We start from the raw sequence: 15,465 nt of genomic DNA on the forward strand, positions 1-15,465 counted from the left end.
TCTATCTCGATGGCTTCCATGATTATTCTCTTGTGGTGATGTTCCATGTTAAAGAGCAATTTGGAATCTGCAAAATTAATTTCGTGTCCTGTTTCTTTCATGTGTTGGAAAAGAGAGGAAGTTTTTTCTTCTTTTTTGACGGCATTCTTGTGTTCTGCGATACGTGCATTTATTCGTCTGTTTGTTTGTCCAATGTACGTGGCTGGGCAGACTTTGCAGGGTATTTCATAGACCCCTTGGTTTTCCAACTGGATTTTATCCTTGGGGTTTCTGAGGATATTGGCTATTTTTTGGTTGGTGCAAAAGGCTGTTTTGATATTGTGTTTATGGAGGATTTTGCTAATTTTATCTGTAGTGCCCTTGATATAAGGAAGGAGGGCCATGCCATTGTTTTCTTCTGTGTCTTGGTTTTTGGGGGGTGTTTCTTTTTGGATTAGCTTCGTAACCCTGTTTTGCTGGTATCCATTGGCAATTAACACATTTGAGAGATTCTGTAACTCAGTTGTCAAGTGGTCTTTGTCAGCCAGGCGTTTGGTTCTGGAGATGAGAGTCTTGGCTACGGAGTTTATTTGTGCAGGGTGGTGGTGTGATTGTGCATGTAAGTAGCGGTTGGTGTGTGTTTTTTTCCGGTAGATAGTGTGTCCTAGGGAGCCATCAGGTTTTTTGTAGATTAGGACGTCAAGGAAGGGAAGTTGGTTGTTGGCTTCTATTTCCATAGTGAATTGTATTTTGGGGTGTAGGCTGTTGAGATGTGTGAGGAAGCTATCCAGTTTTTCCTTCCCGTGTGGCCAAATTACAAAGGTGTCGTCAACATATCTGAGCCAAAGTTTGGGTTTGTGTTCTGACTTGTCTAAAGCATTGGTTTCAAAGTGTTCCATGTACAGGTTTGCGATGACCGGTGAGAGGGGTGATCCCATAGGTGCTCCTTCTATCTGTTTGTATCTTTGTCCATTGTGGATGAAGTACGTGTTGGTTAGGCAGTGGTTGGTCAGGTCCAAGATGTATTCGGGGGGATTGTATTTGTTTTGAATGGCTGTCAAGGCTTCATTAATGGGCACTTGTGTGAAGAGAGATACAACATCGAAGCTCACAAGTAGGTCATTAGGATGTAGGTTTTGCTTCTTTATTGTTTCTATGAACTGGAAGGAGTTTGGAACGTGTGAAGAGATGGATTCTGCATAGGGCTGAAGTTGCTTGGCGAGAAATTTAGCGAGATTTTGTAGAGGTGAGCCTATGGAGCTGACTATTGGTCTGAGTGGTGTTCCTTCTTTGTGTATCTTGGGGAGGCCGTAGAGTTTGGGGCATCTGGATGATTTTTCTCTGGGGATGATTCTTAGCTGGATTTCTTCACTGATAGGAGAGGCTTTTATTTTGGATTTGGTGGTTTTTTCCAGATAGGTGGTGGGATCTGTTTTTATAGGTTGGTAGGTAGGATCTTGGAGTAGATTTGATAGTTTTGCTTGGTAGTCCGATGTGTTCATCACAACAGTGGCATTACCTTTGTCTGCTGGGAGAATGATTATGTTGTTGTCTTTCCTCAGGTTGGTGAGTGCTTTCTGTTCTTCTTTGTGTAAATTGCTTCTGGGTGGTTTGCTGGAGCAGAGGATGTTGGTGACTTCAAGTCTGATTTTATTGGCTTCATCTGGGTTGATTTTGGTTAGGCTAGCTTCGACTCCGCATATGATGTTTTCCGTGGGGATGCGTCTCGGGGCGACTGCAAAGTTGAAACCTTTGGAGAGTACTTTGGTTTCAGTTGTGGTGAGGATCCTGTCTGATATGTTATGTACTGTTTGTTTCATGGGTTGTTGTGGAGGGTGGCTGGGCTTCTGGCGTTTCTCTAGTTTGTGGAGTTTGTTGGTGTGTGTGTCTGTCTTATGTGAGGTCTCCGTTTCAGCTCTCCAGACGGCTAGTTGTTTGCATTTGTCCCAGAGTGCAGGGTGGATTTTGTTACAGAGTTTGAGGTGAAGAGTGAGCAGATCTTTGTTGGTTTGGTTTAGTAGGTATCTTTTCTTGTGTAGTTCGTTTCTGATTAGGGATAGTTCAGTTCGTTTCAGGATCCTTTCGGTAGCTGGGGTTTTAGAATGGAATTTAAGTTGGAAGCATGTGGGAATTAAGTTGTTGTCTCGGCAGTTGCGTAGGAACAAGAGATCACATAAGATGGTGGCTCTTCGGACTTCTAGTTTCTCGTAGGTTCTTGTCAGCTGGAAGGTTTCCTCCCCGTAGAGGTGAGATATTTGCTTTCGTAGATTTTCACGGGTACAGGAATGCAGGTTTTGGTGTCCTCGGGTGTCTTCCCGTGTAAAAGTTGGGGTGTCTAGGCGACGTTTCGACGAGGTCTCACTCGTCATCTTCAGGCTGGTGCTTTCGGCTTCTTGTTACTGGAACAGAGCAAGATCTCAGTGTTTGAGTTCCTATAAATACTGTTGAGGGGGTGTGGTGTATAGCCTCCAATGTTCTGGGCAGAGAGGAAGTTCCCAGGCTAGTGTGCCTTTTCTTCTTTTGTTCCTTAATTACTTGAGGGATATCTTGAGTGATTTCTTGAGTGATATCCTGAGTACCACTTAGGTGGGTCATTAGGTGTGGATTAGTTGCTAAAGTCTTTGTGTCTTGACCTCTTGAACTTTGTGAAGAGTTTTTCTGAGAAGATGGCTGTACTGCACTTAGTTGTGCTCTGGCTTGGCTTCGTGTATAGGGGCGAGCTGTGGTTTTGTGGCCTGTGTCAGCCAGATCTGTGTAGGGATTGCAGGGGGGTGCAGCATCCGGAGGTGCCACCATGGTTTGGCTACTGGATGGTGTCTGTAATTTATCTGTGGAGAGGGTCTGGGTTTGGGTCTGGTGTGGTTGATTGGTGATGGCGTTCTGTGTGCCTCTGGATCTGGTGTCAGTTTTTGTGGGGAGGGCTAACATATATATATATATATATATATATATATATGCAGGTTTTGGTGTCCTCGGGTGTCTTCCCGTGTAAAAGTTGGGGTGTCTAGGCGACGTTTCGACGAGGTCTCACTCGTCATCTTCAGGCTGGTGCTTTCGGCTTCTTGTTACTGGAACAGAGCAGGATCTCAGTGTTTGAGTTCCTATAAATACTGTTGAGGGGGTGTGGTGTATAGCCTCCAATGTTCTGGGCAGAGAGGAAGTTCCCAGGCTAGTGTGCCTTTTCTTCTTTTGTTCCTTAATTACTTGAGGGATATCTTGAGTGATTTCTTGAGTGATATCCTGAGTACCACTTAGGTGGGTCATTAGGTGTGGATTAGTTGCTAAAGTCTTTGTGTCTTGACCTCTTGAACTTTGTGAAGAGTTTTTCTGAGAAGATGGCTGTACTGCACTTAGTTGTGCTCTGGCTTGGCTTCGTGTATAGGGGCGAGCTGTGGTTTTGTGGCCTGTGTCAGCCAGATCTGTGTAGGGATTGCAGGGGGGTGCAGCATCCGGAGGTGCCACCATGGTTTGGCTACTGGATGGTGTCTGTAATTTATCTGTGGAGAGGGTCTGGGTTTGGGTCTGGTGTGGTTGATTGGTGATGGCGTTCTGTGTGCCTCTGGATCTGGATCTGGATCTTTAGCAACTAATCCACACCTAATGACCCACCTAAGTGGTACTCAGGATATCACTCAAGAAATCACTCAAGATATCCCTCAAGTAATTAAGGAACAAAAGAAGAAAAGGCACACTAGCCTGGGAACTTCCTTTCTGCCCAGAACATTGGAGGCTATACACCACACCCCCTCAACAGTATTTATAGGAACTCAAACACTGAGATCCTGCTCTGTTCCAGTAACAAGAAGCCGAAAGCACCAGCCTGAAGATGACGAGTGAGACCTCGTCGAAACGTCGCCTAGACACCCCAACTTTTACACGGGAAGACACCCGAGGACACCAAAACCTGCATTCCTGTACCCGTGAAAATCTACGAAAGCATATATACATATATATATATATATATATATATATATATATATATATATATATATGAATGAATGAACTAAAATGCGTACATCCCACTAGATGGCCCACCAGGGGCCATCAATGGGTCCAACAGCAGAGAAAGACAAAGAGGAAGAAGTTTTCCTCTTCTCTCTCACTAACACTAGAACTCAGGGGCATCCTATGACACTCTGTGTTGGGAGATTCAGGACAGACAAAAGAAAGTAGAAAGGAAAGAGCATTATTGATTAAAATAAAGCAGGCATAGCTTAAGTTGTCATCAAACCAGTTCGCAAAGACCCTCGTGGTCAGATAGAATTCCTAAGCGTTTGTTGCTTACTGGTTTGAGAAGGAAGTATGCAGTTAACTTGTGAAGCTGGCTACTGCAAGGGGTAGTGATGGTCAGGAACATGGATGTACTTAAAAGAGGATTAGACAAATTCATGAAAGAGAAGGCTAAGTTCTTCTTCTACAGTTAAAGGCAGCATGCTTCCAAATGTCAGCCGCTATGAGCTTTCTCAGGCACTGCTTGTGAGTGTCCCAAGAGGCATCTGTCAGGAATGAGCCAGCTCCCAGTGTAACTTTGCATCCGGCTGCTGAATACAGTCAGGAACAGAGAAGTTTGGAGTCGACGCCGGCTGAGCAGAGCACACAGCTGCCAGCATCAACTCCCTCTAATCTTGGACGGCCAGTTGCCAAGGGAACAACTGAGAGCGGGCTGGAAAACAGCCAAAGGTCTCAGGAAGCTCAAAAAGGCTTGAAAAGCCACACAGACAGTTTTTCGGAATAGGAAGAGACTGTAGCTGACAAAAAAGTCCAAGGCAGAGGCGAATTGGGGGGCTGCTAGACAGGAAGCAAAATAAGAGACGTAAAGGTCGAAAGTTCAATATCTTCTGTCAACACCAGAAGGAGTCTTCAGAAGGGTCATCTTGAGTGATACTGCCGATGGCTTGGCTAGAGCCATCCAGAGTTATCTGTTTGTATTTACAATAAATCCTCCTTTTTAATTACCTACGCTTACTGGGTTATCAAGCTGGGAACCTGGACTCTTGACAGCATCTACCTGGTCATTGTGAGAACAGTATGCTAGACTAGGTAGACAATTGGCCTGAATCTGTAGGGCTTTTCTTATGTCCAGCACATTGACTTTAATAAATTAGACTGTGCCAAACATTTGATCTGACTTTCAGTTTTTTAATGTTATGACTGGGAGAGCAGGGCATGAAAAAGAATATGCCTGCACAGAAGGGGAAGATTACCAGTGCCGGACAAAACAGGCCATTTATTTTTATATACCTTTTAAGAAATCTGCTACGTGCTGCAAACATTTCCTTGCAGCTGGAAATTCAAATGGCCCCAGGCCAAAAGTTAAAGTCATTCCATGGAACCCATCCTGAAGATGACGCCATGTCACCGGCACACCATTGTCCTCTAGACGTTTCTTGTATAACAGACCGTCGTCCCGGATAAGATCATACTCACAGGTTAAAATGAAAGTCTCAGGGAGCTGGCAGATGATGTTATCCTCCGCTAAGAGGGGGGAAAACATTGTCTCAAAACCTCGTTTGCAGAGTTCATGAAGCTTTTCCGAAAATGGAGGAGGTACTGCTGGGACATAGCCCTTGCCCTTAAACTCTTCTGGGATGTTGTCAGCACTAATCCGTTTCCGGTGCTTCAGCCATATATCTGCAGAGACATGGGCGCCCTTTATGATTCCATCCACATTGATCATCTTCCCTGTGAGATACTTGAAACCGTGTTTGACAGCTCGTTTCCTGAACAACAGAGGAATGGAATGGTTTTGCTGATAGGAAGGCAAATTGAAGTCCACTGCTTGGAGGAAAGGGTAGACCAGGAACTGAGCTTGCACTCTTGGGAGATCCTTCCTTGCCACTAGTTGTTGACAGACGGCTGCAGCAATCGTGCCCCCGCTACTGTCCCCTCCAATGGCAATTCGGTTGGGGTCCACTCCGTATTCCTTTGCATGCTTCAAAAAGTGGATTGCAGCAGTACAGCAGTCCAATACCGGAGTTGGATACAGATGCTCAGGAGCTAACCGGAAACTTACATGAAAGAGAGAGATTTTATAAATTCAACAGTGCACATTGCATAGAAAATGAGCATGTTTCTTCATGGCATATTGAAGGTTTGCATGGGGGGGTCTTTTTCTACCCCATGGGGCAAATTCCTGTCTGTGCAACCTTCTGGGGACTACATGATGGGTGGAACCAGAGCCTAAGCAGACATAAAATGCAAAGTTTATCTTTGTACTCGTAGGCTACTTCCTATGAACACCACACATTCCTCCAACTTTGCAAAATATGCACATTCCAGCCAGGCAGATGAAGTGTGTGTGTGTGTGTGTGCGCACACACACACACACACACACAAAACAGGGACTATGGAGGTGGTCATCTGGGGTGAGTTCTGAGGGACAGAGTGCTCCATTCAGCCCGCATCCCTAAGGTTTCCAACCCTGGTATATTGCTTTGAATTTTCAAGCTATCTGGGTTTTATTTTAATCTTTCAGTTTAGGGCCACTGTTTTTAATTCTCTCATCAAAATAAAGCACCCTCAGATTATACTTGTGTACTGTGGAGCTAAATAAACACCACAGCTCATCTCCAACTAAGAGTAAAACAGTGGAAATCTGGAAAGAAAAGTTGCTGATTTTCCTGGACATTTTGTCAATTTCCACCCCGACATTGCTGCCAATTGCAATATTTTGGATACGTCTGAGAAATTGCAGACATATGGCAAACCCTAGAACTCCAAAAGAAAAGGTAAAGCTGAAACATGAAAACAACAATAGGGTTAAGGGGTAAAGGTAAAGGACCCCTGACAGTTAAGTCCAGCCGTGAAGGACTCTGGTGTTGCTGCGCTCATCACACTTTACTGGCCAAGGGAGAGACGTTTGTCTGCAGACAGTTTTTCCATGTCATGTGGCTAGCATGACTAGGCCACTTCTGGTGAAACCAGAGCAGAACACGGAAACACTGTTTACCTTCCCGCTGGAGCGGTACCTATTTATCTACTTGCACTTTGATGTGCTTTCAAACTGCTAGGTTGGCAGGAGCTGGGACCCAACAATGGGAGCTCACCCTGTCGTGGGTATTCGAACTGCCGACCTTCCTTTTTTTTTTTTTTAATATCTTTATTAAGCAATTTCATTATAAAAGTACACATTCCAGACACAAAGAAAAAGAGAAAAGACAAAAAGGAATAAGGAAAAAGAAAAAAAGAGAAAAAAAAGAACAAAAGGAAAGAATGCACATTACAATGATAAAAACGAAAGCTTATACACTTACAAACAGCGGACCTCCGTCCAGCTCGGTTTAGGCTTACATAAGCTTATACAATTCCTGCAGTTGTTCTCACAATAACCAAACACATCGTAGGTGTTAATTACCGTCTACCGTTAAATTATTAATCCCTAAATTAATCTCCATATAGCTTAGAAATTTACTCCACTCACTTTTTAATTTTGCAGCTTTGTTATACCTAATTCTTTGTGTTAATCTCGCCAATTCAATGTATTGAGTCAGCCTCACTTGCCACTCTCTGATCGTGGGAGTCTCGGGGGATTTCCACTTTTGCGCTATTAAAATCCTCGCCGCTACCGTGGCATATTGAAAAAAGGTTTTGTCTTCCTTATTTACCTCCTCCCCAATCATACCCAAGAGAAACGCCTCGGGTATTTTAGGGAAATTATATTTCAATATTTTTTTTTAGTTCCTCATAGACTTGTCCCCAGAATTTCTTCACCACTTCACAGGTCCACCAGATATGGAAAAAGGTTCCTACCTTTTCTTTGCATCTCCAACAAGTGTTATCTACAGTACCGTACATCTTCCCCAGTCTTGCCGGGGTCAAGTACCAGCGGTACATCATTTTCTCTAAATTCTCTCGAAGAGCTGCAGATGCAGTAAACCTCATACCTTTTTCCCAGAGCGTCTGCCATTTATTATAAACCACTTTATACCCAAGATCTCTCTCCCATTTGACCATCACGCCTTTCACCTCGTCCCCTTTAGTGTCCCACTCTAAAAGTTGTTTATACATTTTTGAGAGGAGTTTGTTATTACTTTCCAAAATTTCCACCTGAAATCTCGACTTTTTTTCGCCCATCCCCCGTTTCTTATGTTCCCCCCACAGAGCATTAATTTGGTGGTAATGGAACCAATCCCTAATTTTATCCATCATCTCTCCATATGGTTTAATTTTCCATCCGTCTTCTGTTCTAACTAGGAGATCTTCATACGTCCACCTTTCACCAGTCATGTTTAATTTTTTTATTTTAATAATGTCAACTGGGGAGAGCCACCATGGAGTACCTTTTTCGATCAGATCTTTATTTCTATTCCAAACTTCAAGTAACGAGCCTCTAACAATATGGTTGGAGAAGCCTCTGTGGATCTTACCTTTCTCCTGCCACAGGTACGCGTGCCATCCAAATCTTATGTTAAAGCCCTCTAAATCTAATAGATCAGTGTTTTTTAAAGTGGCCCAGTCTTTTATCCAGCATAGACAAACCGCCTCATAATAAAGTCTTATATTCGGGACCGCGAAACCACCTCTCTCTCTCGAGTCTGTGAGATACTTAAACTTAACTCTGGCCCTTTTCCCTTGCCATATAAATTTACTCAGAATTTTTTGCCAGTTCTTAAAACATGTAGTGCCTCTAATTACCGGAATATTCTGGAACAGAAATAATAATCTCGGGAGGACACACATCTTAATCGCGGCCATCCTGCCTGTCCATGATAGTTTCAGCCTATGCCAGGTGTCTAGATCTTTCCTAATTTCTTGCCATGCCTTGTTATAATTATCTTCAACTAGATTTATGTTTTTCGGGGATAGCCAAATTCCTAAATATTTTACCTTTTTCACGATCTTAATGCCTATCTTCTGCTCCAACCGGTTTTTATTGGGGTCATCCAGATTCTTTGTTAGGATTTTAGTTTTCTTCCTATTTAATTTAAATCCTGACAATTTCCCAAAGTCTTCTAACAATTCTACTACTCTGCTGGCGCTATCCATAGGGTTTTCTAGTGATAAGACCAGGTCGTCAGCATATGCCTTTAGTTTATGTTCTTTCTCCCCGATCCTTATCCCTCTTACATTTGGTGACTCCCTTATTTTATTAGCAATTACTTCAAGAACCATAATAAATAACTGCCGACCTTCCAATCAACAAGCCCTAGGCTTAGTGGTTTAGACCACAGCACCACCCGCATCCCAAGAAGGGTTAAGGATTACCTATGTATATTCTGCGGTATTCTTGAAAACTGTGCTATGCCATTATGATGTCTGTTTCTACTTCAATTGAAATGAAACAAAAATATCTATATGACACTGAGAAAGAGAAATGATAGTTGTGGACTGAGATTCTATAAGATTTTATGGGAATTTTGCTCCTCTCTTTCTTTTCATGCTCCACCTTGGGTAGCATTGAGGAAGAAATTCCAGTTCAGTTAACCTCTGCAGATAAACACACCTACTGTATTTTTTGCTCTATAAGACGCACCAGACCACAAGACGTACCTAGTTTTTGGAGGAGGAAAACAAGGAAAAAAATATTCTGATTCTCAGAAGCCAGAACAGTAAGAGGGAACGCTGCACATTGAAAGCAGCAATCCCTCTTTCTGTTCTGGCTTCTGTGATAGCTGTGCAGCCTGCATTTGCTCCATAAGATGCACACACATTTCCCCTTACTTTTTAGGAGGGAAAAAGTGAGTCTTATAGAGCAAAAAATACGGCAATTTGAAGTTTCCGTACACAGTGCACAAACAGAAACACAATCATCCTTTGAAACATACACAGTGCAGTTTTCCAGCCGAGGAATGTATAGAACTAAATGCTTTACTGGGGTAAAGTGAGCATAAAAATGCATATGTATATTCTTGAAAATAACATACAAAAATAAGGGTGAATTCAAACAAGAATTCAAACAGTTTTTATGAGGACTCTTTTTTAAAGGCAAGCTTATGTGGAGAACTGAATTTAAGACTTAAGCAAAAGGAAGAAACTGAGAAAAAATGAAATGGACAAACTAGAGGCCAGGGGTCAGCAATTTTTTTCATCGGGGAGGGGGGGCGGTCCCCTGTCCCTCAGACCTTGTATGGGGCCGGATTATATTTTGAAGGGGGGAAAACAAATGAATTCCTATGCCCCACAAATAATCCAGAGATGCGTTTTAAATTAAAGCACATATTCTACTCATGTAGAAACATGCTGATTCCCGGACCATCCGCTGGCCGGATTGAGAAGATGATTGTGCTGGATCCGGCCCCCAGGCCTTAGTTTGCCTACCCATGAACTAGCCCATTGGTCCACACTAGGGGTAGGAGAGGTTCAGAGGTTTCAGATCATTCCCTGAAAGTGGCTGTGCTTGAATAAAAGCTACAGATGGTGCAATATGCACCTGAATACGACTTTCTGAGAATCACAACTGGGGAGAGGGCTGTCGCACTTGGTTTCCGCTTGCTGGCTTCCCATGGGCAACTGGTTGCGAACAGGATGTTGGATTAAATGGGCCATTCACTGACCTGATCCAGCAGAACTCATCCTATGATTAGGGCAAAACGGAATGTCCATTTGAGAGATTGGCCAAATCGCTATGTAAATTTTAGCAGGCTTCCTCCGGGCTCAGGTCTTAGGAAGGATTAGAAGCTGAGGGGACTCTCACACACCCTTTTTTTACAAAGAGAATGTAAGCACTTACTTGACATTCACAACCACTGACTCACTTTGGTGGGCAATATAGCAGCATGATCTTTCAAAGGCTCCTGGGGAGTGAAAACACACAGAAACACACAGTCAACAGCTATAGGGGGCAGGGAGCGTCCATAACAAACTTTCCTAGTCATTTATATTGAAATCATTTTGAGTTACAGCCAGCGTTAGCCCTCCTCAAAGTAAATCTATTGAATGAATGAATGAACTTGAGGGGCCACCAGGTGGCGCGTTGGAAGATGGCCGACAATAACATCTCTCTGACCCATACGAGGTAATTAAGGAGCTGCTATGGGAAGTATGCAGTCTTCCTACCCCCCCCCCCCCCACAGGAGACGGGGGGCACTGCCTTGCCAGCGGTGTTCACAATCACTCCCTGATCCCAGGGGGGTGCCGAACACTTGGCACGAGCCCTCGGTGAAGTCAGATCTTCCTGACGCTGATTACAATTAGCACGTGCTGGTTGCTTCAGCTCAGAATTATAATTGGAAACATATGATTGGAATGAAGCTGAAGCACATACATCAAGTAATGTTCGAGAGATAAGACTGCTGATTAATGGATCTCTGTGACCGGGAGTGACCTATGGATAAGTAAATCTTCTGATGAATCACCACTAGGAGACTGTATGTTTGGAATGAAGGGGGGGCGTGGAGGAAAAAACTTTTTTTTTCTTTGCACAATGTGATATTAATAACCCTTCGCTCCAGGTAGAAATAAGATCGTTGCGCTTTTATTACTCACAAGCAGGAATTAGAGAACTGTGTGGGATGGATTATAACAGGAGAGAGGATTGGTGAACGGTGAGAAAGAGGAAATTTTTTATGACCCAGTTTAAAAATGGCGTCTCGCCAAGACAGGCTTGCCGGAGAAAGAAGGACAGGGGGAGGAGAATCAGGATTGTTCGAAAGAGAAGGAATGTTGGAACGCAAGCTTGACCTGACAGAGCCTCCTGATTCATTTGATTTATTTGGCAAGCCTGAGAAAAGTAAAGGACAGGTTGAAGATTAATTTTTTTTAATGGAAGCATTGAACAGAGGCTGTCCCTGAGCGATATGATCTTTGAAGAGTACAAAACCCACACAGAGGATGCCTGTTTTCAATCTGCTTGTGAAAATTATCAGAGATTGCAAAGAAAGGAATATACGTTAACAACGAGAAGAGAAAGAAAGTAATAAAGGACTATCTGGATTGAACTGGATAGAACTGTCTAATTAAAGCAGTAATATAAGTGATGTTTGGACTCGTTCAGAGTTTTGGACTCGTGCAGAGCTTGATGTATGGGTATCCCCAGCAAAATTTAAAATTTGGCTGTATAATTTGGAACTAATGTGATGTGATTGGCCTGTTAATAAAAATTATTTTTTTAAAAAAAAGAATGAGTGAATGAACTTTATTACATTCACAGACCAGGATAAAAAAACAAAAATATATATAAATAAAATAGCAGTTAGGATTTTTTAAACTGATAAATGTTGGAGCAGATAAGGACAAAGAAACAAGCATAGGATAAAAACATATGAATAAAATACAAGATTAAACACAGATAATGGATGGATAAAAACTGATAATTAAAACAGATAAGAACTAAAAACAAATAAAAACATGCAGTTAAAACAACTTTAAGAGGCTGCAGAGTAGAAGCCTCTGAAATAGAGGACACTCACAATATTAGAAACTGATGTGCAAATATGGTTAAAACAGACAATTAAAACAATGTACAACAATAAATTTAGAAACAATGTACAACAATAAACTATCCCAGGGAGTTGACTCACAGTCACCCATGGAACAGAGTTTGGGGATTTTCATGCTGGACTATTTTGAGTTGGGCAATGGTCTGCGCTTACAGATTTGTATGCAGAATCTGGCAACCATCCAGGTCATCTTCTGATCTTTGCCTAACAGCAAAAGGTCAAATTTTTGCTTTTGCGGGAGGTCGGTGAGCCTCATCAGTAGGGGATCAATGAACTTACTACGTGCCTCTTCGTAAAAGGGACATCTAAAGAACAAGTGTTCTGGGCTTCCTATCTCTCCCAATAGACAGGTGCAAAATCTCTGAGCATAGGGGACTTTTCTAAGGGCTCCATCCAGGACCGGAGAGGGAAGAGCCAAGCTTCTGGCAAGTGTAAAGGCCCTTCTTGCATTTCTAGATACAAGAAAGAAGAGATATGCTGCCGGTGCGGCTATATATCTCTCGATCTCTCCAATTTTATAGTCAGGGCACCTTGCGCAGTCCTGCTGTCTCTTGGTGTCTAATATTCTTTGCCTGACCGTAGCTTTTGCCTGGCCCAAGCCCAGACTTAGAAGCGCTTGAGGGGCAAAACCCAGTTTCTGGAGGGTGTTCAGGACTGCAGTCTGCCAGCCTGACTGGAATTGGTCACAGAGGATCAATGGGGCTATCCCTCGGAGGAGCAGATTCAATGTCAGCTATTTGCAGATGCTAACTTCCACTCTCATCATCCCCATTTCCAATCTAACCCATGCGTTTGAGACACATCTGGGGACTTGTAGGAGAGCTCTAAGAAGTCTATATTGAACTCTCTCAAGGGGGAAGAAAGCAGAGGAAGGCACACCCAAAAAGGAACCATAAAGGAGTTGTGCCAAAGTTTTGGCCTTGTATAATTTTTGAGCTGCAGGGACAAAGAAGCCCCCTTGTGCTCTGAAGAATTTAAGGATACAATTTGTGGTTTTTCCCACTGAACTCCCGATGGAGTTTATGTGTAGTTTATTGGTTCCTGAGGCCTGTACCACCATTCCTAGTTACTTGTAGTTTGTGACTTGTTCGAATTTATGGCCTTGGAGTTCCCAGCTTCTAAGCTTTGGTTTTTCCCCAAAAGCGAGTATCTTGGTCTTTTGATAGTTGATTTTGAGACATTCAGATTCACAGTATGCTGTGAGCTTTCTTAGTGCTCTTTTGAGTCCAATGGGGGTTCTAGATAGAATTATTGCATCATCGGCATATAGCAGGACTGAAATATGCCGATCTGCGAGCTTCGGCGGGTGGAGTTCTGAGTCATTGAGTGCAGATACTAAGTTATTTAGATAGAAAATAAATAGTTGTTGTTGTTTAGTTGTATAGTCGTATCCGACTCTTCGTGACCCCATGGACGAGAGCACGCCAGGCACTTCTGTCTTCCACTGCCTCCCGAACTTTGGTCAAACTCATACTGGTAGCTTCGAGAACACTACTCAACCATCTCGTCCTCTGTCGTCCTCTTCTCCTTGTGCCCTCAATCTTTCCCAACATCAGGGTCTTTTCCAGGGAGTCTTCTCTTCTCATGAGGTGGCCAAAGTATTGGAGCCTCAGCTTCAGGATCTGTCCTTCCAGTGAGCACTCAGGGCTGATTTCCTTAAGAATGGATTGGTTTGATCTTCTTGCAGTCCAAGGGACTCTCAAGAGTCTTCTCCAGCACCATAATTCAAAAGCATCAATTCTTCGGCGATCAGCCTTCTTTATGGTCCAGCTCTCACTTCCATACATCACTACTGGGAAAACCATAGCTTTTACTATACGGACCTTTGTTGGCAAGGTGATGTCTCTACTTTTTAAGATGCTGTCTAGGTTGGTCATTGCTTTTCTCCCAAGAAGCAGGCGTCTTTTAATTTCGTGGCTGCTGTCACCATCTGCAGTGATCATGGAGCCCAAGAAAGTAAAATCTCTCACTGCCTCCATTTCTTCCCCTTCTATTTGCCAGGAGGAGATGGGACCAGTGGCCATGATCTTCGTTTTTTTGATGTTGAGCTTCAGACCATATTTTGCGCTCTCCTCTTTCACCCTCAATAAAAGGTTCTTTAATTCCTCCTCACTTTCTGCCATCAAGGTTGTGTCACCTGCATATCTGAGGTTGTTGATATTTCTTCCAGCAATCTTAATTCCGGCATGGGATTCATCCAGCCCAGCCTTTCGCATGATGAATTCTGCATATAAGTTAAATAAACAGGGAGACAAAATACAGCCTTGACGTACTCCTTTCCCAATTTTGAACCAATCAGTTGTTCCATATCCAGTTCTAACTGTAGCTTCTTGTCCCACATAGAGATTTCTCAGGAGACAGATGAGGTGATCAGGCACTCCCATTTCTTTAAGAACTTGCCATAGTTTGCTGTGGTTGACACAGTCAAAGGCTTTTGCATAGTCAATGAAGCAGAAGTAGATGTCTTTCTGGAACTCTCTAGCTTTCTCCATAATCCAGCGCATGTTTGTAATTTGGTCTCTGGTTCCTCTGCCTCTTCTAAATCCAGCTTGCACTTCTGGGAGTTCTCGGTCCACATACTGCTTGAGCCTTCCTTGTAGAATTTTAAGCATAACCTTGCTAGCGTGTGAAATGAGTGCAATTGTGTGGTACTTGGAGCATTCTTTAGCACTGCCCTTCTTTGGGATTGGGATGTAGACTGATCTTCTCCAATCCTCTGGCCACTGCTGAGTTTTCCAAACTTGCTGGCATATTGAGTGTAGCACCTTGACAGCACCATCTTTTAAAATTTTAAATAGTTCAGCTGGAATACCATCACTTCCACTGGCCTTGTTATTTGCAGTGCTTTCTACGGCCCATTTGACTCTCCAGGATGTCTGGCTCAAGGTCAGCAACCCCACTACCTGGGGTGTACGGGACATCCATATCTTTCTGGTATAATTCCTCTGTGTATTCTTGCCACCTCTTCTTGATGTCTTCTGCTTCTGTTAGGTCCTTACCACTTTTGTCCTTTATTTCGTTATTAAACGAAATGTTCCTTTCATATCTCCAATTTTCTTGAACAGATCTCTGGTTCTTCCCATTCTGTTGTTTTCCTCTATTCCTATAT

At 43.1% G+C, this 15,465-nt stretch overlaps 1 long non-coding RNA gene and 1 pseudogene across 2 annotated transcripts in view; both read right to left on the bottom strand.

Moving 5' to 3' along the window:
* Positions 1 to 5,186: 5,186 nt before the first annotated feature.
* LOC309375799 (arylacetamide deacetylase-like 3 pseudogene) lies at positions 5,187 to 10,793 on the bottom strand (annotated as a pseudogene). The gene is made up of 3 exons (XR_014173502.1): positions 10,778 to 10,793; positions 10,649 to 10,709; positions 5,187 to 5,987 (listed from the first exon to the last, which is right to left on the bottom strand). The product of XR_014173502.1 is annotated as an arylacetamide deacetylase-like 3 pseudogene (transcript).
* Positions 10,794 to 11,045: 252 nt separating this feature from the next.
* LOC309377024 overlaps positions 11,046 to 15,465 on the bottom strand; it is a 78,414-nt gene continuing 73,994 nt past the window's right edge. The window contains exon 3 of the long non-coding RNA XR_014171381.1: positions 11,046 to 11,088. This is a non-coding gene — a long non-coding RNA (uncharacterized lncRNA). The remainder of the gene's footprint in view (positions 11,089 to 15,465) is intronic.

The sequence above is a fragment of the Podarcis melisellensis genome (genome assembly GCF_964234715.1).
Source record: "Podarcis melisellensis genome assembly, chromosome: 8".
In the NCBI taxonomy this organism is placed as follows: domain Eukaryota; kingdom Metazoa; phylum Chordata; class Lepidosauria; order Squamata; family Lacertidae; genus Podarcis; species Podarcis melisellensis.